Source organism: Halichoerus grypus, chromosome 5 (assembly GCF_964656455.1).
Source record: "Halichoerus grypus chromosome 5, mHalGry1.hap1.1, whole genome shotgun sequence".
Classification (NCBI taxonomy): Eukaryota; Metazoa; Chordata; class Mammalia; order Carnivora; family Phocidae; genus Halichoerus; species Halichoerus grypus.
The window spans coordinates 146,974,509-146,997,686 of NC_135716.1; the positions used below are offsets into that span (position 1 = coordinate 146,974,509).

The 23,178-nt window shown below is 38.5% G+C and overlaps 1 protein-coding gene and 1 pseudogene across 3 annotated transcripts in view; both read left to right on the forward strand.

Moving 5' to 3' along the window:
- Positions 1-23,178, forward strand: part of NRDC (nardilysin convertase) — a 106,315-nt gene that overhangs the window by 6,029 nt on the left and 77,108 nt on the right. The window lies entirely within an intron of this gene.
- LOC118545879 (non-histone chromosomal protein HMG-14 pseudogene) lies at positions 810-23,112 on the forward strand (annotated as a pseudogene).

Sequence of the window (23,178 nt, forward strand, 5' to 3'; positions counted from 1 at the left end):
GGGGAGTGGGAGAGGGAGAAGCAGGCTTCCCGCTGAACAGGGAGCCCGATGTGGGGCTCGATCCCAGGACCCTGGGATCATGACCTGAGCCGAAGGCAGACGCTTAACGACTGAGCCACCCAGGTGCCCCGAAGGAAAATTCTTTTAAGTATTTCATTATTAGATTATTCTGAGAAGTCAGGTAATGTAAGAACTGAGAACAGTCTTGTGGAGACCCAAGAAATTATTTGGCCCTGGTGAAAGCAGTTTCAAAGGAATGGTAGGGAGGCAGAAGCTAGATTGCAGTGAGTTACAAAGTGAGAAATTTTAGATAGTGAGATAGATATTTCTAAAGAAGTTTGGTTCTAGGGGAGGGGATGAGGAGGTTTTAGGATAAAGTATTATATGTGGTCAAGGGAGAATTTTTTCAAGACAGAAGAGACATGTCTATTGCCTGAGAAAAAAAAGAATCAGAGGAAGAGGTTGAAGATACAGGAGATAATAGAGGGAACAAGATCCTTAGATGATTGTGAGGTGACAGGGTCAAGAATATTCATGAGGGGGTTGGTTTTATTTTATTTTTTTATTTTTTATTTTATTTTATTTTTTTATTTTTTATTTTTTCAAAGATTTTATTTATTTGACAGATAGCAAGAGCAGGAACACAAGCAGGGGGAGTGGGAGAGGGAGAAGCAGGCTTCTTGCGGAGCAGGGGCTGGATTCCAGGACTCTGGGATCACGACCTGAGCCAAAGGCAAACACTTAACGACTGAGCCACCCAGGTGCCCCGAGGGGATTGGTTTTAGAGAAATAGAAAATCTCTATCGAAAATGGAGGAATGTGTAATGAAGAACGTGGATGCAGGCGGTTCGTGGATGCAGGCGGTTCGGTGTTGAAAGCATTCTTTATAGACTTTTTTTGCTCTGTAAAGTAGGCACTGGAGTTTACTTAAGTGGTTTTTTAGAAGTTGTGGGGGAAGTGGTGGGAAACAGGAAACCTTCAGTGGTAAAGATTGAAATAGCTAATGTAGAGAATGGGTGAAATCTATTTGGGAAGTACTAAGAGAAGTTGTGGGTTCTTGATCATGAAAATGACATAAGTAAACCAGTTTTTAAGAAGATTAAAGATAGTTTAGATCCATAGGATGAGGCAAGACTGGTTTAAGAGGTAATTATAGGGGTGCCTGGGTGGCTCAGTTGGTTAAGCATCTGCCTTCAGCTCAGGTCATGATCCTAGGGTCCTGGGATCGAGCCCCACATCAGGCTCTCGGCTCAGCCGGGAGCCTACTTCTCCCTCTGCCTCTGCCTGCCACTCCCCCTGCTTGTGCTCTGTCAAATCTAAAAAAAAAGGTAACTATAATTGTGTATTGAATGGTGTGCACTGATATATACTAGTCTTTCCCTAATTGACATATACATATTCCCTTTTTTACTTTTTTTTTCTTTCCTCTTATTAACTCAGTTTAGCTAGGCTAAAAACCCATGAGTATGGAGACCATGTCCTCTTGTTCACTTAGTGTCCAGCACATAGTAGGTTCTCAAATAATATATGTAGAATGTATAAATGCATGAATGCTCATACGCTAGATGTTTTCATGGAACTCTTGGATATTCTGCCAGAAATTTTTTATTTTTATTATTTATTTATTTTTAAGATTTTATTGATTTATTTGAGAGAAAGAGCGAGTGAGAGCACACAAGTGGGGGGAGGAGGAGCAGAGGGAGAGGGAGAAGCAGACTCCCCGCTAAGCAGGGAGCCCGCCTTGGGGCTGGATCCCAGGACCCGGGGATCATGACTTGAGCCGAAGGCAGATGCCCAACTGAATAAGCCACCCAGGCACTCCAGAATTTTTTTAGATTAAATTTTTAGATTAAAAAAATAATTACTTGGGATGCCTGGGTGGCTCAGTTGGTTAAGCGTCTGCCTCCGGCTCAGGTCATTATTCCAGGGTCCTGGGATCAAGTCCCACATCAGGCTCCCTGCTCGGCGAGCAGTCTCCTTCTCCCTCTGCCTGCCACTCCTCCTGCCTGTGCTCTCACACTCTCTTGAGCCCTCTTTCTCTCTCTGGCAAATAAATCATTTTAAAAAAAATTTTTTTATTTTTTTAAATGTTATTTATTTATTTATTTATTCATGAGAGTCAGAGAGAGAGAGAGAGGCAGAGGCAGAGGGAGAAGCAGGCTCCCCGCCTAGCAGGGAGCCCGATGCGGGACTTGATCCCAGGACCCCGGGATCATGACCTGAGCCGAAGGCAGACGCTTAACCATCTGAGCCACCCAGGCGCCCAAATAAAATCATTTAAAAAAAATTACTTGATATTCAAGGAAAACAGTATGAATGGGTAGGTTATAGAAGAAAATATAAATTATACAAGTAATAATAATACAGTAATAATTGTATATTTAATTCATGTAGAAGCTTGTGGAGCTTGGCAGATAGTTAGCAGTCAAATGTTAGTTATTGTTTTAATATGTTCCCAATTATTAAATGATATTTGCAGCACTGTTTGTAATAGCAAAAAATCGGCAACTTTATTGTCCATTAGTTGGCTAAAGATTAAGTTATATAGTTATATAATGACGATAATATGTAGCCATAAAAAAAAAGAGATGGTTTTATATATTGAAATGGAAAGATGTCCTGTGATTTATTGTTGAATGAAAAAAGCTTGTTGCTACCAAGATTAAAAGATTTTATTTATTTATTTGTCAGAGAGAGAGCACAAGCAGGGGGGGTGGCAGGCAGAGGGAGAAGCAGGCTCCCCGCTGAGCAGAGAGCCTGACGTGGGACTCGATCCCAGGACCCTGGGATCATGACCTGAGCTGAAGGCAGCCGTTTAACCCACTGAGCCACCCAGGCGTTCATGTATAATTCCATTTTTTTTTTTTTTTTTATATAATTCCATTTTTAAAAGGAGAAAATAGCACCTCCCATTATATGTTTACCTAAAATACAATTTTTTATGTTTAGATATGTACAGAGATGGTTAGGAATGATAGTAAGCTTATTTCTCTAAGGAAAGGTGGAAGGAATTTGACTTTTATTATTTACTTTTTATTTATTTATTTAAAGATTTTATTTATTTATTTGAGAGAGAGAGAGACCGTGAGAGAGGGAACATAAGCAGGGGGAATGTGAGAGGGAGAAGCAGACTTCCCACTGAACAGGAAGCCCAATGCGGGGCTCTATCCCAGGACTCTGGGATCATGACCTGAGCGGAAGGCAGACGCTTAACGACTGAGCCACCCAGGCACCCCAGTATTACTTACTTTTTAATAATGAAAAAAGTCAGTAAATAAAAGTTGTTATATGGTCATTGTAGGATATTTAGATCATGAAAAGAAAATGTTAAAAATCCTTGTATTCAGTCCATCCAGCATTAACCACTTGTAACTACATTTTTATAACCTTTATTCCTATGCATTTATAATTTGTGTATATATATTTTTAATTGAAGTATACTTGATATGTAAGTTTCAGGTGTACAACACAGTGATTTGCAAATTATCTGTATTGTCATATACTCACCATGATAAGTATAGTTACTGTCGCCACACAAAATTGTTACAGTATTATTGACTATATTCCCAATGCTGTACTTTTCTTCCCCGTGACTTATTTATTTTATAACCGGAAGTTTATATCTCTTAATTTCCTTTACCTATTTCAGGTATCCCTTCACCATCTCCCCTCTGGGGATCATTAGTTATTATTTATGAGTCTGTTTTTCTTTGTTGTTGTTTGTTTTGTCCAGATTCCATATGTAAATGAAATCATAAGGTATTTGTCCTTCTCTGTCTGACTTATTTCACTTAGTGTAATGTCCTGTAGTATAATGTCCATGTTTTCACAAATGGCAGGATTTCATTCTTTTTCATGATTGAGTTAATATTCCATGTGTATGTACACCACATCTCCTTTATCCATTCATCCATCAGTGGGCACTTAACTTGCTTCCATATCTTGGCTGTTGTAAATAATGTTGCAGTTTTGAATTAGTGTTTTCGTTTTTCTTTTCCAGAAGTGGAATTACCGGATCCTCTGGTACTTGCATTTTTAGTTTTTGAAGAACCTCTATACTGTTTTCCATAGTGATTGCAACAGTTTACACATTCACTAATAGTGCACAACAGTTTCCTTTCCTCTACACCCTTGCCTTGTTATTTCTTGTCTTTAGCTATTCTGACTGGCGTGAGGTGATTTCTCATTGGGTTTTGATTTGTGATTAGTAAGCATCTTTTCATGTTTCTGTTGGTCATCTGTATGTTTTCTTTGAAAACATGTCTATTCAGGTCATCTGTCCATTTTTAATCAGATTATATTTTGGTGTTGACTTGTATGAGTTCTTTATTTATTTTGGATGTTAACCCCTTATTGGATGTATCATTTGCAAATACCTTCTCCCATTCGGGAGGTTGCCTTTTTGTTTTGTTGATGGCTTCATTCTCTGAAAAAGCTTTTAGTTTGATACAATCCCCATTTATTTTTGCTTTTGTTATCCCTTACCTGGGTAAACATATCTAGAAAAATATTGCTAAGGTTGATGCGTAAGAGATTACTGCTTGTGTTTTTTTAGGAGTTCTATGGTTTTAGGTCTTACATTGAGGTCTTTAATCCATTTTGAGTTTATTTTTGTGTATGGTGTAAGAAAGTGGTTCAGTTCCATTCTTTTGCCCGTAGCTTCCAGTTTTTCCGCCACCATTTATTGAAGAGATTGTCTTTTCCTCATTGTCTATTTTTGCTTCTTTGTCATAATCATATAAGCGTGCATTGGTTTATTTCTGGGCTCTCAATTCTGTTCCATTGATCTATGTGTCTGTTTTGTGCCAGTACCATACTGTCTTGATACACATTTAAAAAATGGTCATGAACATTTTCTTATTATTTTTCTTTTTTTTTCTTTTTTTAAGATTTTATTTATTTATTTGACAGAGACACAGTGAGAGAGGGAACACAAGCAGGGGGAGTGGGAGAGGGAGAAGCAGGCTTCTTGCCGAGCAGGGAGCCCAATGCGGGGCTCGATCCCAGGACCCTGGGATCATAACTTGAGCCGAAGGCAGATGCTTAATGACTGAGTCACCCAGGTGCCCCCTTACTGTTTTTCAATATACTTTGTCTACCTAGTGGTCCATTGTGTAGGTATGCCATAATTTAATCATTACCATTTTAAAAGCTAGATTGTCAAATTTTCTTTACCTAAGAAGCCTACAGAGTCCTTTGAGAGTGAACCCAATCATAATGAGTTTGGTAGGTATGTAGGGTAACCTCTGGTCATCTGGTCTGTTTCAAGGATATTCTCTAATTGGGAGATCTGGCAGGCAAGAAGATTGGTCTGGGACTTCCACTCTGACATAAGCCTCATATTCATACTGTTTCCCAGAATGAAGTCAATTCCAACTCACAGGAAACTGAGTAGATTATAGGCCCTTTATTCTAGTATTGGCGGGGGGGGGGGGGGGGGGGGCTGGGAGGGCTCAACTATATGGTTGGACCAGAATTTAACTGTTTTCAGAAGGGTTGGAAGTAGATTGTAGTTTGAAAAGTTAACTTCGTCCTTTGGAGAGGTGTTTAGAGAGATTTTATATTTTTATTACTAAAACTAACAGTAATCTTGCTTCTCCTAATAATAATAACTGGTATTTGTTGAGTGCTTACTATGTACTAGGCCCTGTTCTAAGGAGTTTATGTAGATTACCTCATTTAATCTTTACAGTAACCCTATTAGGTAGTGCTCTTATTACATGATAGCCTGAAATGCTGTTCTGTGAAAACACATTCTGAGCAGGTACCGAGCACTGATTAGTGTAAATGGGTGTTCTGTCATTTGGTTCCTTCTAAGCGTACTTCTTACCGTGACAGACAAGCTCCAAGCCCCTCAATTTTTGGTTTCTTTCTAGCTTTATCTTCTGTTGTGCTGTTTTGTACTCTTTTTCTTGGCACATGCTGTACTCTGGTCACGTTTGCCTTGTGAGTTGAAGCATTACCTCCTTTGCGAATCCTTTTATGTATGTATGTATGTAATCTCTGTGATCAAGAGTTACATGCTGTACTGACTGAGCCAGCCAGGTGCCCCTTGTGAATCCTTTCTCTTACTTCAGTCTTCCCCTCCCACATGTGAGTTATTTACTCCTTTATGTATCCCTGTAGCAATTTTTTTCAAGCTGTTTTATATTTTTTATAAGTTCAATTTATCTTTCCCCCTTATTCTGAAATTTTTGTACGGAGAGACTTTGTCACTTTGAGTCTTTGCATGCCTTTTCTTCTGTTAACTAGTAAGTCACATATCTGTACCTCTATCTAAGACCCGTCGCTCCATTTGTGCACTAGCTCCCATCCCCTTTATTGATACTATCCATCAATTATTCCAGCAATTTTCCCCCTTCCACTTGGCATCATCAGTTTCCCCCTTTTACTGGGTCATTTCCATGAGTACACAAATATGTTGTAATTGTTCGTCTTCAGGGAAAAGATATTTCTTTATTCCACATCCCCTCTGAGTTACGCCCTTCCAGCTACTCAAGTTTCTTGGTTTTCTTTTTTTTTTTTTAAGATTTTATTTATTTGACAGAGAGAGACACAGCGAGAGAGGGAACACGAGCAGGGGGAGTGGGAGAGGGAGAAGCAGGCTTCCCGCTGAGCAGGGAGCCCGATGCGGGGCTCGATCCCAGGACCCTGGGATCATGACCTGGGCCGAAGACAGACGCTTAACGACTGAGCCACCCAGACGCCCCAAGTTTCTTGGTTTTCTTTATAGCAAAGCTTGTTATAAGAATTGTCTATACTTGGGCACTGGGTGGCTCAGTCGGTTGAGCCTCCAGCTCTTGGTTTTGGCTCAGGTCATGATCTCATGGGTTGTGGGATCCAGTGGGGCTTCATGCTCTGTAGGGGGTCTGCTTGAAGGTTCTCTCCCTCTGCCACTCCCCCCACTCACACATGCACATGTGTGCGCTTGATCTCTCTCATAAATAAATAAATCTTAAAAAAAAAATTGTCTATACTTGAAATTTGCAGTTCACTTATTCCCATTTTTTTTTTTTGAGACTGTCCATTTTAATTTGTAATTTTTTTCATTTAATATATGATTTCTATCTTTCATTGCCATTAATATGTTCCACAGCATCATTAAAAAATATTTTTTATTAATGTATAGTTGACACATTATTTCTTGAACTCAGAGTGGTCTTTTCTCATTTATTGCTATATCCAAATAGCTGTTTTCAAGATCACCAATATCCTTTACAGTTGGTTAGTTCTCAAGTTCTTATCTTACTTGGCCTTTCAGTATCATATGACATAGTTAATCATTCTTTTCTTCTGGAAATGCTTTTTGCAAATGGCTCCCGGGTCAATCAGTACTGTTCTACTTCTCTTTCTGCCTCATTTGAAGATTCCTCCTTATCTCCTTGACCTCTAAATTTTGGAGTGCTGAGGCCTCAGTCCTCGGACCTCTTCTTTTCCCTGTTTTCCTTTGCTCTCTGTGTTATCTCATTCAGTTTCATTGGCTTTAAATAGCACCCTATATAAAGTAACAATTTTGCTCAGGTTCCCAATCCCTATACTCTTTTTTTTTTTTTTTTAAGATTTTTTTTTTTTTATACATGAGAGACAGAGAGAGAGGCAGAGGGAGAAGCAGGCTCCCTCCTCAGGGAGCCCCACGCAGGACTCCATCCCAGGACCCCGGGATCATGACCTGAGCCAAAGGCAGATGCCTAACCATCAGAGCCACCCAGGCACCCCCTATACTGTTTCTTACAGTTATGTTTCTTCATAGCACTTATTGCCATTTGATATACTATATATTTACTGGTTTGTGAGAACAAGGAGTTTGTTTTGTTCACTGCTGTATCCCCAGTGCCTAGATTAGTGCCTGTCTCATATTCTTGCTTCCATCTCTTGACTCCTTCATCCTTTTCTCCTCTGGTCTGATTGTTATATAAAGATACATTCTTCAGTCTTTTTTTTTTTAATCATTTTATTTCTCGCTTTTGTTTCAGAAATTTATTTGTTAGAGAGCACAAGCCAGGGGGAGAGGCAGAGGGAGAAGCAGGCTCCCTGCTGAGGCCAGGGAGCCCGATTCGGGGCTCAATCCCAGAACCCTGGGATCATGACCCAAGCCAAAGGCAGACCCTTAACCGACTGAGCCACCCAGGTGCCCCTAAAAAATTTTTTTTAGGAAATAAAACCATACCCATACAGTTGAAATTCTTTATAACTGCTCCTCCCATTTCATTTCCTACCCTCTTTTTCCAGTATTAATCACTATCTAAATTAGATATATAAATGTATACCATTCCTATGCTTATTTTATACTTTTTATCATATGCATTTATCTGTAAACAGTGTATATTGTTTTAAGACATATAAATAGAAATTGTAATATTAGATATCTCAGAACCTTTTTTTTTTTTTTTTTGGTTTAACATTGCTTTTGAGATTTGTCAGTGCTAATAAGTATAATACTCTGTTAAATGCTGTTTAGTAATATCTTGTATGAATACATCATAATTTATCTGTTTTCCTATTATTGGTCATTTAGATTATTCCCATTTTTTAAAAGATTTTATTTATTTATTCATAAGAGACAGAGAGAGAGGCAGAGGGAGGAGCAGGCACCCCGCTGAGCACGGAGCCCGATGCGGGACTCGATCCCAGGACCCCAGGATCATGACCTAAGCCGAAGGCAGATGCTTAACCATCTAAGCCACCCAGGCGCCCTATTCCCAATTTTCTGTTATTTTTTTATGATTATGCCACCATTTATCTTTTCTCTGATTGTTGGACATTTAACTGTTCCCAGTATTCAGTGAACATTTTATTTTTTTTGAAGATTTTATTTATTTATTTGAGAGAGAGAGAACGAGAGACAGAGAGCATGAGAGGGAGGAGGGTCAGAGGGAGAAGCAGACTCCCCGCCGAGCAGGGAGCCCGATGTGGGACTCGATCCCGGGACTCCAGGACCATGACCTGAGCCGAAGGCAGTCGCTTAACCAACTGAGCCACCCAGGCGCCCTCAGTGAACATTTTATACATGACTCCTTGGGCACACATTTGAGAGTTTATCTATATACCTATAAGTGAAACAACTCATTTTTAACTAGATATTGCCAAAGTACTCTTCTAATTGGCTGTACTATTTTACATTTATGCCAATAGAGCATTAGGGTTCCTCCTCCTGTACCTTTCTACCAACTCTTGATATTGTTAGATTTAAAAAAAATTTGATTCTCATTTTTTTTTTTTTAGAGAGAGAGAGAGCAAGCGTGTGAGCACGTGAGTGGAGGGGGAGGGGCAAAGGGATAGAGAGAATCTTAAGTGGGCTCCATTCCCTGTGCAGAGCGCAGCACAGGGCTCAGTCTCATGAGCCTGGGATCATGACCTGAGCAGAAATCAAGAGTCAGATGCTTAACCAACTGAGCCACCCAGGTGTCCCTATTTTTCTCTTCTAAAAAGTCTTTTTGTTTGTGTTTTCTCTTATTACTAATAAGATCAAGCATTATTTCGTGTTTTCTGGTCATTTGAATTTCTCCTTTTATGAACTGCCCATTTTAGGGGGAGGTGTTCTTTCTTTTCCTCTTTAAAATTGACTTGTAAGACTTCTTTATATATTTTGAATCCTTTATTGGTTATATGAATCGCAGATATATTCTCTAAGTCTATATAGCTTTTCTTCACCCTTTGTTTATAAAGTCTCAAAATTTAATCAGATTTTTTCATCTTTGTGTTTTGTGCTTTTTTTTCATCTGATTTATTTTCTTCTAGAAGTTTTACAGTTTTGCTTTTTATATTTGGGTATGGATCTAATTTTATTACTGTTGTATAAATACATACAACCAGTTTCCAAGCACACCTTTTGAACTCTGCATCCCAGAAGTCTCCAAATGTTTTCTGTAAAGGCCTATATAACAAACATTTTAGGCTTTATCAGTCAAGAGGCAAAATTAAAGGTATTATGTAGGTACTTCTAAAGGAAGAGAACAAATTTCTGCAATTTTTTTAGATTTCTGCAAATTTTAAATAAAATTTTTATTAAGTTCAAGATATAGTAATAGTACTTTAAAAAAAAGATTTATCTATTTATTTATTTGAGAGAGACAGAGAAAACAAGCAGGGAGGAGGGGTAGAGGGGGAGAGAGAGAGAGAGAGAGAGAAGCAGACTCCCTGCTGAGCAGAGAGCCTGATGTGGGGCTTAATCCCAGGACCTGGAGATTATGACCTGGGTTGAAGGCAGACGCTTAACTGACTGAGTCACCCAGGCGCCTGTAATAGTACTTTTTTAATAATACAGATCAACTAGTGAGAAGACTGGAATTCTTTTTATTGGGATAACATTTTGGGGGGGGGGTTCATGGTGTTTCTCATTATCAAAGTCGATTGCAACTGTTCATCTGTTAATACTGATTTGTAATGAGACTTTACTTATTTCATCTTTGAAAATGTGTTTTCATCCTGACAGGTCCTGCCAAATACTGTTATCAGTCCATTGAGTGTTTGCTTTTAATTTAGCATATTCATTGCTTGGAAAGCATTTATAGAATTCCGTTAGATTCTTGTGATATTTTTGCCCTTTTGCATGTCGTTACATTGTAGATTAATCACTTCTGATTGAAAATTAGGTGGAAACTCCTCAATTAGATGGAGTCTTTGCACAGTTAAAAGGACTTTGAAATACGGAAATTTCCTTTGTGCTTGTACCAAGATCTGAAAAACATTGCTGGAACTATAGTTTGCTTGGAAAACATAACTGTTGGAAATTTGTGTTGAAATGGAGATATGGCTTCTTGTTTTAACTTTTGACAGCACAGGAAGTGTATAAGCAGCTTGCCATTATGGGTGATTCAGATAACATTAGTTGTTGTTGAAATGACTTTACCATAAGATGTTTTGCATAAGTGCTATTTTGTAATTTTGGGTTGAGTTCATTAAGAAACACTATGGAGCCTTCAGCAAAAGCTGATTTCCAAAGCCATTTGGTGTTTGACAGTAGTTGTTGAAGGCTGTTCTTTTTCAGAAAAATTTCAATCTTGTCCTGAACTCAATTGCAATGAAGTGTTTCCATTGCTAAGCCATCAAACCTCTCTATAGTAAGGTAATTCAAGATATTCAGCTTCTGTTTCTGAAAAAAAAATTCACAGAACTGATCATTGTAAAGTCTACAAGAGTAAATGACACTACTATCTCACTAATACATGATAGATTCAAATATTTTCTGTAAAGTACTGCTGATGAATAAGACAATGAATAATCATAGGCTTTGAAACACCTCACAAAGGGTAAATTTTTCCAACTAAACCGTTTTTTCTGCTCCATTACAAATTTTTACCAACAGTGGTGGTAATATGTATTAGATTCCACTTCCAGTTGTAGTACATTCATGTTTTCTCAACCTCTTTGAAAATATTCTTGTAGGGGCGCCTGGGTGGCTTAGTCAGTTAAGTGTCTGCCTTCAGCTCAGGTCATGATCTCAGGGTCCTGGGATCAAGCCCCGCATTGGGCTCTCTGCTCAGTGGCGAGTCAGCTTCTCCCTCTGGCTCTGCAATCTCTTGCTTTCACTCTCTCTCAAAGAAATAAATAAAATCTAAAAAAAAAAGAAAGAAAGAAAGAAAATATTGCTTCCCAGCCCCTGGCAGCTAACATTCTACTTTCTTTCTTTCTTTTTTTTTTTTTTAAAGATTTTATTTATTAGAGAGAGACATTGAGAGAGGAAACACAAATGGGAGTGGAAGAGGGAGAAGCAGGCTTCCTGCTGAGAAGGAAGCCTGATGTGGGCCTCTGGGATCATGACCTGAGCCGAAGGCAGACGCTTAGACTGAGCCACCCAGGTGCCCCTATCATTCTGCTTTCTTTCAGTGAATATGACTGCTCTAGGTAACTCATGTAGGTGAAATCATACAATATTTGTCCTTTTGTATCTGGCTTACATCATTTAGCATATCTTCAGAATTCATCCATGTTGTAGCATATGTCAGAATTAATTTCTTTCTCTCTCTCTCTCTTTCTTTCTTTCTTTCTTTCAGATTTTATTTGTCAGAGAAAGAGAGAGAGAGCACAAGCAGGGGTAGTGGCAGGCAGAGGGAGAAGCAGGCTCCCTACTGAGCAGGGAGCCCAATGCAGGTCTCGATCCCAGGACCCTGGGATCATGACCTGAGTCGAAGGTGCTTAACCAACTGAGCCACCCAGGGGTCCTGATTTTTCCTTCCTTTTTAAAGCTGAATAATATTCCATTGTATGTATATACCACATTTTGTTTATCCATTCATCTGTTGATAGACATTGGGTTGTTTGCACCTTTTAGCTATAATGAATAATGCTGCTATGAACATTGATTTACAAATCCTATTTGAGTCCTTGCTTTAAATTCATTTGGATATATATCCAGAAATGGTATTGCTCAACCATTTGCATTCTCCTAGTATATTAATATTGCTGTGTAACAATCTACCTCACAATTTAAGTAACTCAAAGCAACAATGATTTATTATTTCTTAAAATTCTATGGGATAACTAGGTACTTTTTGTGCCTGGGGTCACTTGTGTGACTGCATTCATTTGGTGGGTTGGCTGGAGCTAGAGTACCTAAGATGGCATCACTCACATGTTTGGGCCTTGGTGAGGACAACAAGAAAGTGGGCCTTCTCTTTGCTCACAATCTCTCCTTATTCAGTGTGGCTTGTATTACTTTAGGTGACAGCTGAGTCCCAAGAAAATAAAGGCAGAAGCTGCAAGACATCTTGAGGCCTAGACTCCAGGACTCACACATCAATTTCACCACAATGTATAGGGCAAAATGTACAAACCTAGCCTAGATTCAAGGGGTTGAGAGAAATAGTCTCTAAGTCTTGTGGGAAGATTAGTCAGGTTAATAATTGGGGCCATTATTAAAATGATCAGTCACACCTAATAACCTCACAGCTGTTCTGTAGCAAAGGAACCTTGAGAAATGGGGAAGGACTGCCATTTAGGGAGCCAAATGTACTTCTGGTGAGTCTTAAATGGGGTGGCTTGGTATTATGTTTTAACAAGTAAGGAGACGTGGGTTTTTTGAGCTTGGTTATTTGCAGGAACTATGTTGTACCATGCAGGGTTTTTTGTTTTTTGTTTTTAACTGTTGTATGGTTAGCTTTATTTTTATTTATTTTTATTTTTATTTTATTTAATTAATTAATTGATTTATTTGACAGAGAGAGAGGGACAGCGAGAGAGGGAACACGAGCAGGGGCAGAGGGAGAGGGAGAAGCGGGCTTCCCACCGAGCAGGGAGCCCGATGCGGGGCTCGATCCCAGGACCCTGAGATCATGACCTGAGCCGAAAGCAGACGCTTAACGACTGAGCCACCCAGGCGCCCCAGTATGGTTAGCTTTAAACTGACACAGCTTGGGCAAGAAGGCCTTAGTTGACTCAGGCAGGTCATATCAGCTTTAGTATGTGGGCTGTTTTAACTTGAGAGTTGCAGCTGGCCTAGAATTATAGGCAAAGCGCTAAATAGGGATTTGATTTTTTTATTTTTTTTAATTTTTATTTATTTTATTTTTTATTTTTTTAAGGAGAACAGATTTTTAAAAATTTATGTTATGTTAATCACCATACATCATTAGTTTTTAATGTAGTGTTCCATGATTCCTTGTTTGCGTATAACACCCAGTGCTCCATTCAGTACTTGCCCTCTTTAGCACCTGTCACCAGGCTGACCCATCCCCCCACCCCCAATTTTTTTTTTTTTTAAGATTTTACCCATTTATTTGACAGAGAGAGCATAAGTAGGCAGAGCGGCAGGCAGAGGGAGAAGCAGACTCCCCGCTGAGCAGGGAGCCTGACGCGGGGCTCTATCCCAGGAACCCGGGATCATGACCTGAGCCGAAGGCAGACACTTAACCGACTGAGCCACCCAGGCGCCCCGGGATTTGATTTTTTAAAGCTTTTTTGGGTATAACAATACTTAATGCTTTTATTGATTTCTTGAGCCAGGCCTACAGTTTTAAATGCAAAGATGTCTAAAATTCCAAATGTGCTGTAGAGTAATTAATGACTAAGGCACTAGACTTAAATTGTTAATTCCATATCTAGACAGTGCTAAATCTCTTTAGGTTAAAAGAGGGTACTTGGGAGGGCTTACTTTGTAACTATGTAACTTGTCATCACCCTCCCCATCTCCACCATGTGGTCTCAAGTATTTTTGGATTTAAATATGTGAGCTCTTAACTGGTAATTTTAGTGACTGAAAGTAGATTTCTTCATAAAAAGTTAGCTTGTTAAGGAACAAATAAAAATGCATGGGTGGATACTTTATTATAGAGAGAATAATACAATACTCTTGATTCTTGGACATGGTTTGAAAAATCTGCTTTGGTCTTCCATGTCAGTACAGGAGCAATGGGAGAATGAAACCAAATAAAGGAAGACAGAGTGAATAAGCTAGAGGAAGAGAAGTCTTCTTAGAGAAAGAGCGACATCTTATATACATATAAATATTTGAGGCTACATGGTTTGGGGGTAAGTAATGACAAGTTATGTAATTACGAAGTTAGCACCCCAAGTATCCTCTTTTGACCTAAAATGATTTAGCACTATCTATCTAGGCTTAGAAATAGCAGTTTAAGGCTGGAAGCTGTGTCACTGTGTTCTCACTATATATGAAAATGAGGTCTTGAAGGCTATATAGTATGCTATGTTATGGCTGGCTATAGGATAATTTATTTGCGCATTCATCTATCTGTGGCCATTTGGGTGATGTCCAGTTTTTCTCTATCAAATGTTGCTTCAGTGAACACTCTTAACATATCCGTGAGATACAACAATATTGAAATTAGGCCAATTAATAACTCTACAATGACCTCTAAGTGTACAAGTTAAAGGAAGAGTCCTTTGTCTCTCACTTTAAACCAAAAGTTAGAAACAATTTTAGTGAGGAAGGCATGTCAAAAGCTGAGATAGACTGAAAGCTAGACTAAGTTAGCCAGTTAGCCAAGTTGTGAATGCGATTAAAAGTACTACTTAGTGAATACACAAATGAAAGGGTGATAAGAAAGCAAAACAGCCTAATATGGAGAAGGTTTGAGTATTCTGGATAGAATATTACTTCCTTAAATCAAAGCCTAATCTAGAACAAGGCCCTAACTCTCTTCAATTTTATAAAGGCTGAGAGAGGTGAGGAAGTTGCGAAAGAAAATTTTGAAGTTAGCAGAGGTTGGTTTATGAGGTTTAAAGAAAGAAGCTGTCTCCATAAGATAAAAGTGCAAGGTCAAGGGGCGCCTGGTGGCTCAGTTGGTTAAATGTCTACCTTCTACTCAGGTCATGGTCCCAGGGTCCTGTGATTGAGCCCTGTGTCGTCGTCCACGCTCCCTGCCCAGCAGGGGAGTCTGCTTCTCTCTCTCCTTCTGCCTCTCTCTGCTCATGCTCTCTCTTTTGCTCACTCTCTTTCAAACAAATACATACATACATACATACCTACCTTAAAAAAGCAAAAAGTACAAGGTGAACCAGCAAGATGTAGAAGCTGCAGCAAGTTATCCAGAAGATCCAGTTTAGATAATTAAGGAGGGTGGCTACACTAAACAGATTTTCGGTGTAAATGAAACAGCTTTCTATTGGAAGAAGATGCTATCTAGGACTTTCATAGCTATAGAGGAGGAGTCAGTGCCTGGCTTCAAAGGACAGGCTGATTCATGCTAGGAGCTAATGGTAGCTCATGATGACTCTAAATTGAGGCCAGTTCTCAGTTACCATTCTGAAAATCCTAGGTCCCTTAAGAATTATGCTTAATCTACTCTGCCTCTGCTCTATAAATGGAACAACAAAGCCTGGATGATAGCACATCTATTTACAACATGGCTTACTGAATTTTTAAGCCTACTGTTGAGACTTACTGCTTAGAAAAAAAAAAAGATTTTTAAAAATATTACTGCTCATTGGCAATGCATTTGGTCACCCAAGAGCTCTGATGGAGATGTACAATGAGATGAATGTTGTTTTCATGCCCACCAACACAGCATCATCTATTCTGCAGCCCATGTATCAAGGAGTAATTTTGACTTGTTGTAAGTCTTACGATTTAACAGATTTTGTAAGGCTATAGCTGCCATAGATAGTGATTCCTCTGATGGATCTGGGCAAAGTAAATTGAAAACCTTCTGGAAAGGATTCACCATTCTAGATGTCATTGAGAACATTTGTGATTCATGGGAAGAGGTCAAACTGTCTGCAAATACATGAGCAGGAGTTTGGAAGAAGTTGATTCCAACTCTCATGGATGACTTTGAGGGGTTTAAGATTTCTGTAGAGGAAGGAACTGCAGATGGGTGGAAGGAGGAAGAGAACTAGAAGTGGAGCCTGAAGATGGGACTGCATTGCTGCTACCTCATGATAAAACTTGAATGGCTGAGGAGTTGCTTTTTATGGATGAACAAAGAAAGTGGTTTCTTGAGATAGATTGTACTCCTGGTGAAGATGCTATGAAGATTGCTGAAAGGACAACAAAGGATTTAGAATATTATATAAACCCAGTTGATAAAGCAGCATCAGGGTTTGAGAAGATTAATTTTGAGAGAAATTCTGTGGATAAAATGCTATCAAAGAACATTGCATGCTATAGAGAAATCATTTGTGAAAGGAAGAGTCAGTTGATGCAGAGGCAACTTCATTGTTGTCTTATTTTAAGAAATTGCCTCAGCCAGCCCATCCTTCAGCAACCACTACCATCATCAGGCAGAAACTGTGGACATTGAAGCAAGACTTTCCACCAGCAAAAAGATTACGACTCACTGAAACCTTGGGTGATGATTAGCATTTTTTAGCAATAAAGTACTTTTAAATTAAGGTATGTATTTTTTTTTTTTTTTTTTAGATATAATGCTCTCGCACACTTCATAGATGACAATATATGGTAAACATTAAGTTATATACACAGGGAAACCAAAAAGTTCATTTGACTCGCTTTACTGTAATATTTGTTTTGTTGTAGCAGTCTGGAACTGAACCTGCAGCATCTTTGAGATATGCCTGTATACAGTTTGCTCTTTGATTTTGTTTATGATGGTTTGTTTTAGAAAAGTTTTAAATTAGAGTACAGTGAAATCTTTCCATTTTTTTTCCTTTATAAACTTCTGGATTTTGTGTTTTGTTGAGGACAGATTTTTCTTCACCCCAATATTATAACAAGATTTCCTCTTAAATACTTAAAAAATACTTTTAGAACTTTTTTCTTTTAGCTCTATAATCTCTCTGAAATTTATGTGTTGAGTGTAAGGAGGTAGATAAGTTTTTTTCCCTCAAATGAATTGCCTGTTTTTTTAGCATCATCAATGAATTATAAATGGTGTTGCAACAGTATTATAAACACTGCTGTTTCTAGAATGTCCTTTCATTGATCTGTAAGTGTTCCTATACCAATATACTGTTTGAATTCAGTTGATTTAAAAATTTATATTTTTAGGGGTGCCTGGGGGGCTCAGTCGTTAAACGTCTGCCTTCGGGTTAGGTCATGATCCTGGGATCCTGGGATCGAGCCCCACATCGGGCTCCCTGCTTGGCGGGAAGCCTCCTTCTCCCTTTTCCACTACCCCTGCTTGTGTTCCCTCTCTTGCTGTCTCTCTCTCTGTCAAATGAATAAATAAATAAAATCTTTAAAAAAATTTAAAAAAATAAAAATTTATATTATTATAATTGGTAAGGACATTTCCCCTCATTGTTTTCCATTTTCAAAATGTTCTTGCCATTTATGTGACTCTTCTCCACATGAATTTTGGAATCAGTGTGTATGTCATGATCCACAAAAAATCTTGTTGGTTTTTTTTTTTTTATTGGAATCGTCTTGAATTTAGAGACTCATTTGGGGGAGGAATTTATATCTTTACAATATTGGGTCGTCCCATTCAACAGTATGGTATGACTAGTCAGGTCTTCTATTTTCTTCTGCAGTTTTCTAGTTTTCCTTATGTTGATTGTGTTGAGTAGTAGTGAAAAGAATGGGTTCTAGTGCCATGCTACTTGGGTTCAGTCTCTGCCAAGCTTGGGCAAATGAAAAACCCTTTTTGTGTTTCAGTTTCCTCATCCATGAAATGGGAGTAATAATAACTAATTAGGGTTATTGTGAGGATGGAATTAAGACATGTTGAGACATGTAAGTTAACACATTTAGTATGTTAGCTAACGTTAAGTATATATTTAGGTATTTTATAGTTTCTGTTGTTTTTGTGAATAGGGTCTCATATTTAAATCTCATTTTAGGGCACCTGGGTGGCTCAGTTGGTTAAGCAACTGCCTTCAGCTCAGGTCATGATCCTGGGGTCCCAGGATCGAGTCCCGCATCGGGCTCCCTGCTCAGCAGGGAGTCTGCTTCTCCCTCTGACCCTCCCGCCTTTCATGTGCTCTCTCTCTCATTCTCTCTCCCTCAAATAAATAAATAAAATATTTCTTTAAATTGGTTATCTTTGGTATATAGGAAAGTTCATGATCTTTTTGTTCATGTTTTGTTTTTCTAAATTCTCGTATTCTCTAGGTAATCATATATTTTACAATGAATTGTTTTAGCTTTCAATATATTTGCCTTATTTATTTATTTATTTATATTTTGGATCATTTTTCATTGACTAGGACTTCCAATACAATGTTGAATAGAAGTGATGATAAAGGACATTTTTTTTCATGACTCTTTAAGTGGCTTTGATGTTGATTTATGAAAGTTAACCCTCTATAAAGCTAAGGGCTTTGTGTGTTTGTTCTTATTTTGTTAACTAGTGGGTTTTGAATTTTTATTAAATTACTTTTATTATACAAATAATAAATTAACATATTTTTATTACAAAAGTTTGGAAAAGTACAGAAATTATGGAGTATAGGGAAATTATAAAGCATGGAAGTTCTTTTGTATGCTGCTCTACTTTTATTCCTCTCTTTCTGTATATAACTGTTATATTTGGTTTCCATCCTTTTAATTCTTTTGTGATACCTTCATATACATTTAATGTGTACATGTGTACACATACTTTTATTTAGTTTTATAAAACTAGGAGTTAGATTTTCATTTAGCAGATATTAAGTACCAATCATGTATCAGGCATTAACCTTCTTTTGTTCATTCAACAAACATTTCTTAAATGTTTCCGAAGTGCCAAACAATGTCTCTGGTGCTGTGGTATATCTGTGAAGAAAAAGAATAGCTCTGCCCTCAGAGCTGATATTCTAAAGGTGCAGACAAGAGAAAGGAAGGGAAGGAGGAAGGAAGGAGCCAAGTGTTGATAAATGGTGTAAAAAAGTTAAAGCAGGATAAGAGAGGAGAGAGGTTGGGGTGCTGTTTTATTTATTTTATTATTTTAAAAAATATCTACTTTTTAAAAAGATGTATTTATTTTAGAGAGAGAGCGCATGTAAGCAGAGGGAGGAGCACAGGGAAGAGAGAGAGCAAGAAAGAGAGAGAGAATCTCAAGCAGACTCCGTGCTGAGCACAGAGCCTGACGCAGGGCTCAATCCCACGACCCTGAGACCATGACCTGAGCCAAAAGCAAGAGTTGGATGCTTAACCAACTGAACCACCCAGGCTCCCTAAAAATTTCTGATCTGCTAACAGTGTCCTTTTCTATTTTGAGTCTGTCATGATTTTATTCTCAAACAAAACCAAAACAAAATATAACCACAAAATTTTTTTGTTATTTACGTGTGATTTTTGGTATGAAAGTAGATAAATCCATATGTTCGGTCTTTCGTCTTAAGCCAGAGGCTCCTTTCCTTGTCTTTCTTTGCACATTATTCTTCCCAGTTTCTGCTAGCCTGACTTTTTTTTTTCTTTTTTTAATTGAATAAATTTGCCATGTAACATTGTGTAAGTTTAAGGTGTAAGGCATGTTACTTTGATATATTTATATATTGAAATATTGCTGATATAGTGATGTTTATCACATTACATAATTATAGTAGAGTATTGTCTGTATTCATTATATTGTGCATAAAATCTCTATGACTTGTTCACTGTTCATTATAAGTTTGTACCCTTAAACACCATTCCTCTTAACTCCCACCCCATCCCATCCCCTGGCAACCACCATTTTATTCTCTTTTTTACAGGTTTAACTTCTTTAGATACGACATATAAATAATACCCTACAGAACTTGTTTTTCTCTGACTTATCTCACTTAGCATAATGTGCTCAAGGTCTATCCATTTTGTCCTTTCTCATGGCTAAATAATATTCCATTGTATATATATTGCCACATTTACTTTATCCATTCATTCATCCATTGTTGGGCATTTGGGTTGTTTCCATATCCTGGCTTTTATGAATAATACTGGAATAAGCATGGGTGTGCATATTTCTTGTCGAATTCCTGTTTATATTTCCTTTGGGTATATACCCAGAGATAGAAATGCTGGATCACATGGTAGATCTATTTTAAATTTTTTGAGGAATCTCCACATTGTTTTTCATAGTAGTTGGACCAATTTACATTCCTACCAACAATGTTTAAGGGTTTTCATTTTCACCAGCACCTGTTGTCTCTTGTCTTCTTGATGATAGCAATTCTAACAGGTGTGAGGTAATACCTTATTGTGGTTTGGATTTGTATTTCCTGGATAACTATGATGTTGAGCATCTTTTCATTTGTCTGTTGGCCATTTTGATATTCTCTTTGGAAAAGTGTCTATTTAGTTCTGCCCATTTTTTAATTGAATTGTTTTTGTTGTTATTAAGTTGACTGTGTTCTTTATATATTTTGGATATTAACTCCTTATCCAATATATGGTTTGTAAAAATTTTCTCCTGTTCTGTAGGTTGTCTTTTCATATTGTTATTTCTTTTTTTTTTTTTTTTTTAAGATTTTATTTATTTATTTGACAGAGAGAGAGACAGTGAGAGAGGGAACACAAGCAGGGGGAGTGGGAGAGGGAGAAGCAGGCCTCCCGCCGAGCAGGGAGCCCGATGTGGGGCTCGATCCCAGGACCCTGGGATCATGACCTGAGCCAAAGGCAGCCGCTTAACCGACTGAGCCACCCAGGCGCCCCTCATATTGTTATTTCTTGGGCTGTACAGATGCTTTTGGGTTTGATGTAGTTCCATTTGTTTTTTTGCTCTTTTTTTTTTTTAAGATTTTATTTATTTGAGAGAGAGAACATGCAAGGAGGGGAGGTGCAGAGGGAGAAGGAGAAGCAGACTCTTTGCTGAGTAGGGAGCCTGACATGGGGCTTGATTCTAGGACCCTGGGATCATGACTTGAGCCGAAGGTAGACGCTTAACTGACTGAGCCACCCAGGTACCCCTCTAATTTCTTTCTTTTTTTTTTTTTTTTTTAAGATTTTATTTATTTATTTGAGAGAGAGAGACACAGTGAGAGAGGGAACACAAGCAGGGGGAGTGGGAGAGGGAGAAGCAGGCTCCCCACTGAGCAGGGAGCCTGATGTGGGGCTCGATCCCAGGATCCTGGGATCATGACCTGAGCCGAAGGCAGACGTTTAACGACTGAGCCACCCAGGCGCCCCCCCCCCCCAATTTCTTAATACATGTCTTCATTGCTATAAACTGTACTCTCAGAATTGCTTTTGCTGTGTCCCACAATATTTGATATGTTATATTTCCATTTTCATTTGTGTTGGGATATCTTTTTTCTCTTTTGATTTTTCCTTTGACCCAATTGTTTAGATGTGTCTTTTTTAGTTTCCACATATTTGTAGATCTTTTCACTTTCCTTTTGTTGTCGATGACTAGTTTCATACTATTGTGGTCAGAGAAGATACTTGGTATGATTGCAGTCTTAAATTTGCTAAGATTTGTTTTGTAGCCTATCATATGATCTATCCTGGAGAATGTTCTGTGTGCACTTGAGAAGAATGTGTATTCTGCTGCTGTTGGATTGAATGTTCTGTATGTCTATTGAGTACATTTAAAAAAAAATTTTTTTTTATTTGTGAGAGAGAGAGAGCACAAGCAGGGAGAGCAGCAGGGAGAGGGAGAAGCAGCCTCCCCACCAAGCAAGAGCCTGATGTGGGGCTCGATCCCAGGACCCCGGGATCATGACCTGAGCCGAAGGCAGACACTTAACTGACTGAGCTACCCAGACACCCCAGTACATTTGTTCTTAAGTGTGGTTTAATTTCAGTATTTCCTGTTGATTTTCCCTCTGGACGATCTACCGATTGCTGATAGTGGGGTATTGAATTCTCCTATAATTATTGTATTGTTGTCTATTTTTCCCTTAAGATTTGTTATTATTTGCTTGATATATTTTGTTGCTTGAGTGTTGGCAGCACACATGTTTATGATTGTTATATCTTCTTGATGAACTGACACCTTTATCATTATATAATGACTTTATTTTGAAGTCTGTTTTGTCTGATGAAAGTATGGCTATGCCTGCCTTCTTTTGGTTTCACTTTGAACCTATGTGGGGTTTTTTCGTTTGTTTGTTTTTAACCTATGTGTGTCTTTAATGCTGAACTGAGTCTCCTGTAGGCAGCATATAGTCAGGTCTTGTTTTTTTTTTTATCCATTCAGCCACTCTGTGCCTTTTGATTGGTGAGTTTAATCCATTACCTTTAGGGGGGTTATTGATATGTAAGGATACACTACTGTCATCTTTTTTTGCCTTCTGGTTATTTTGTTTCTCCATTGTTTCCTTTTCCTTCTGCTTATGTCTACCTTTGTAAGTTGGTGGTTTTCCATGGTGATTTGTTCAGTCTCTCCTTTTTTTTATGTTTGTATCTCTGCCATAGATTTTTGCTTTGTGGTTATCATGAGGTTTACATAAAACATTTCATAGATAGGGCAGGAGGAGTGGCAGTGGCCAGGCAGCCCAGCTTCAAGAAAGATTTCTGCCCCTGTGGCTGCAGGCACCTGGTGCACACCTGCCCCATCACGATACTCAAGAGGAAGGTCAGCTCCACTGAGGGGGTGGCAAAGGAGGAACCCAAGAGGAGGTCATCAAGGTTGTCAGTTAAACCTGCTCCTGCAGAAGTGGAAACGAAGCCAAAAAAGGCAACAGGAAAGGACAAATCTTTAGACAAAAAAGTGCAAAGGGGAGAAGGGGGGAGCAAAGGGAAAACAGGCTGAAGTGGCTAACCAAGAAATGAAGACTTATCTGCAGAAAAATGGAGAAACTGAAAATGAGGAGAGTCCAGCCTCGGATGAAGCAGGAGAAAAAAGCCAAGTCTGATTGATATCATATACCATGTCTTATCAGTGGTCCCTGTCTCCCTTCTCGTACAATCCAGGGGAATAT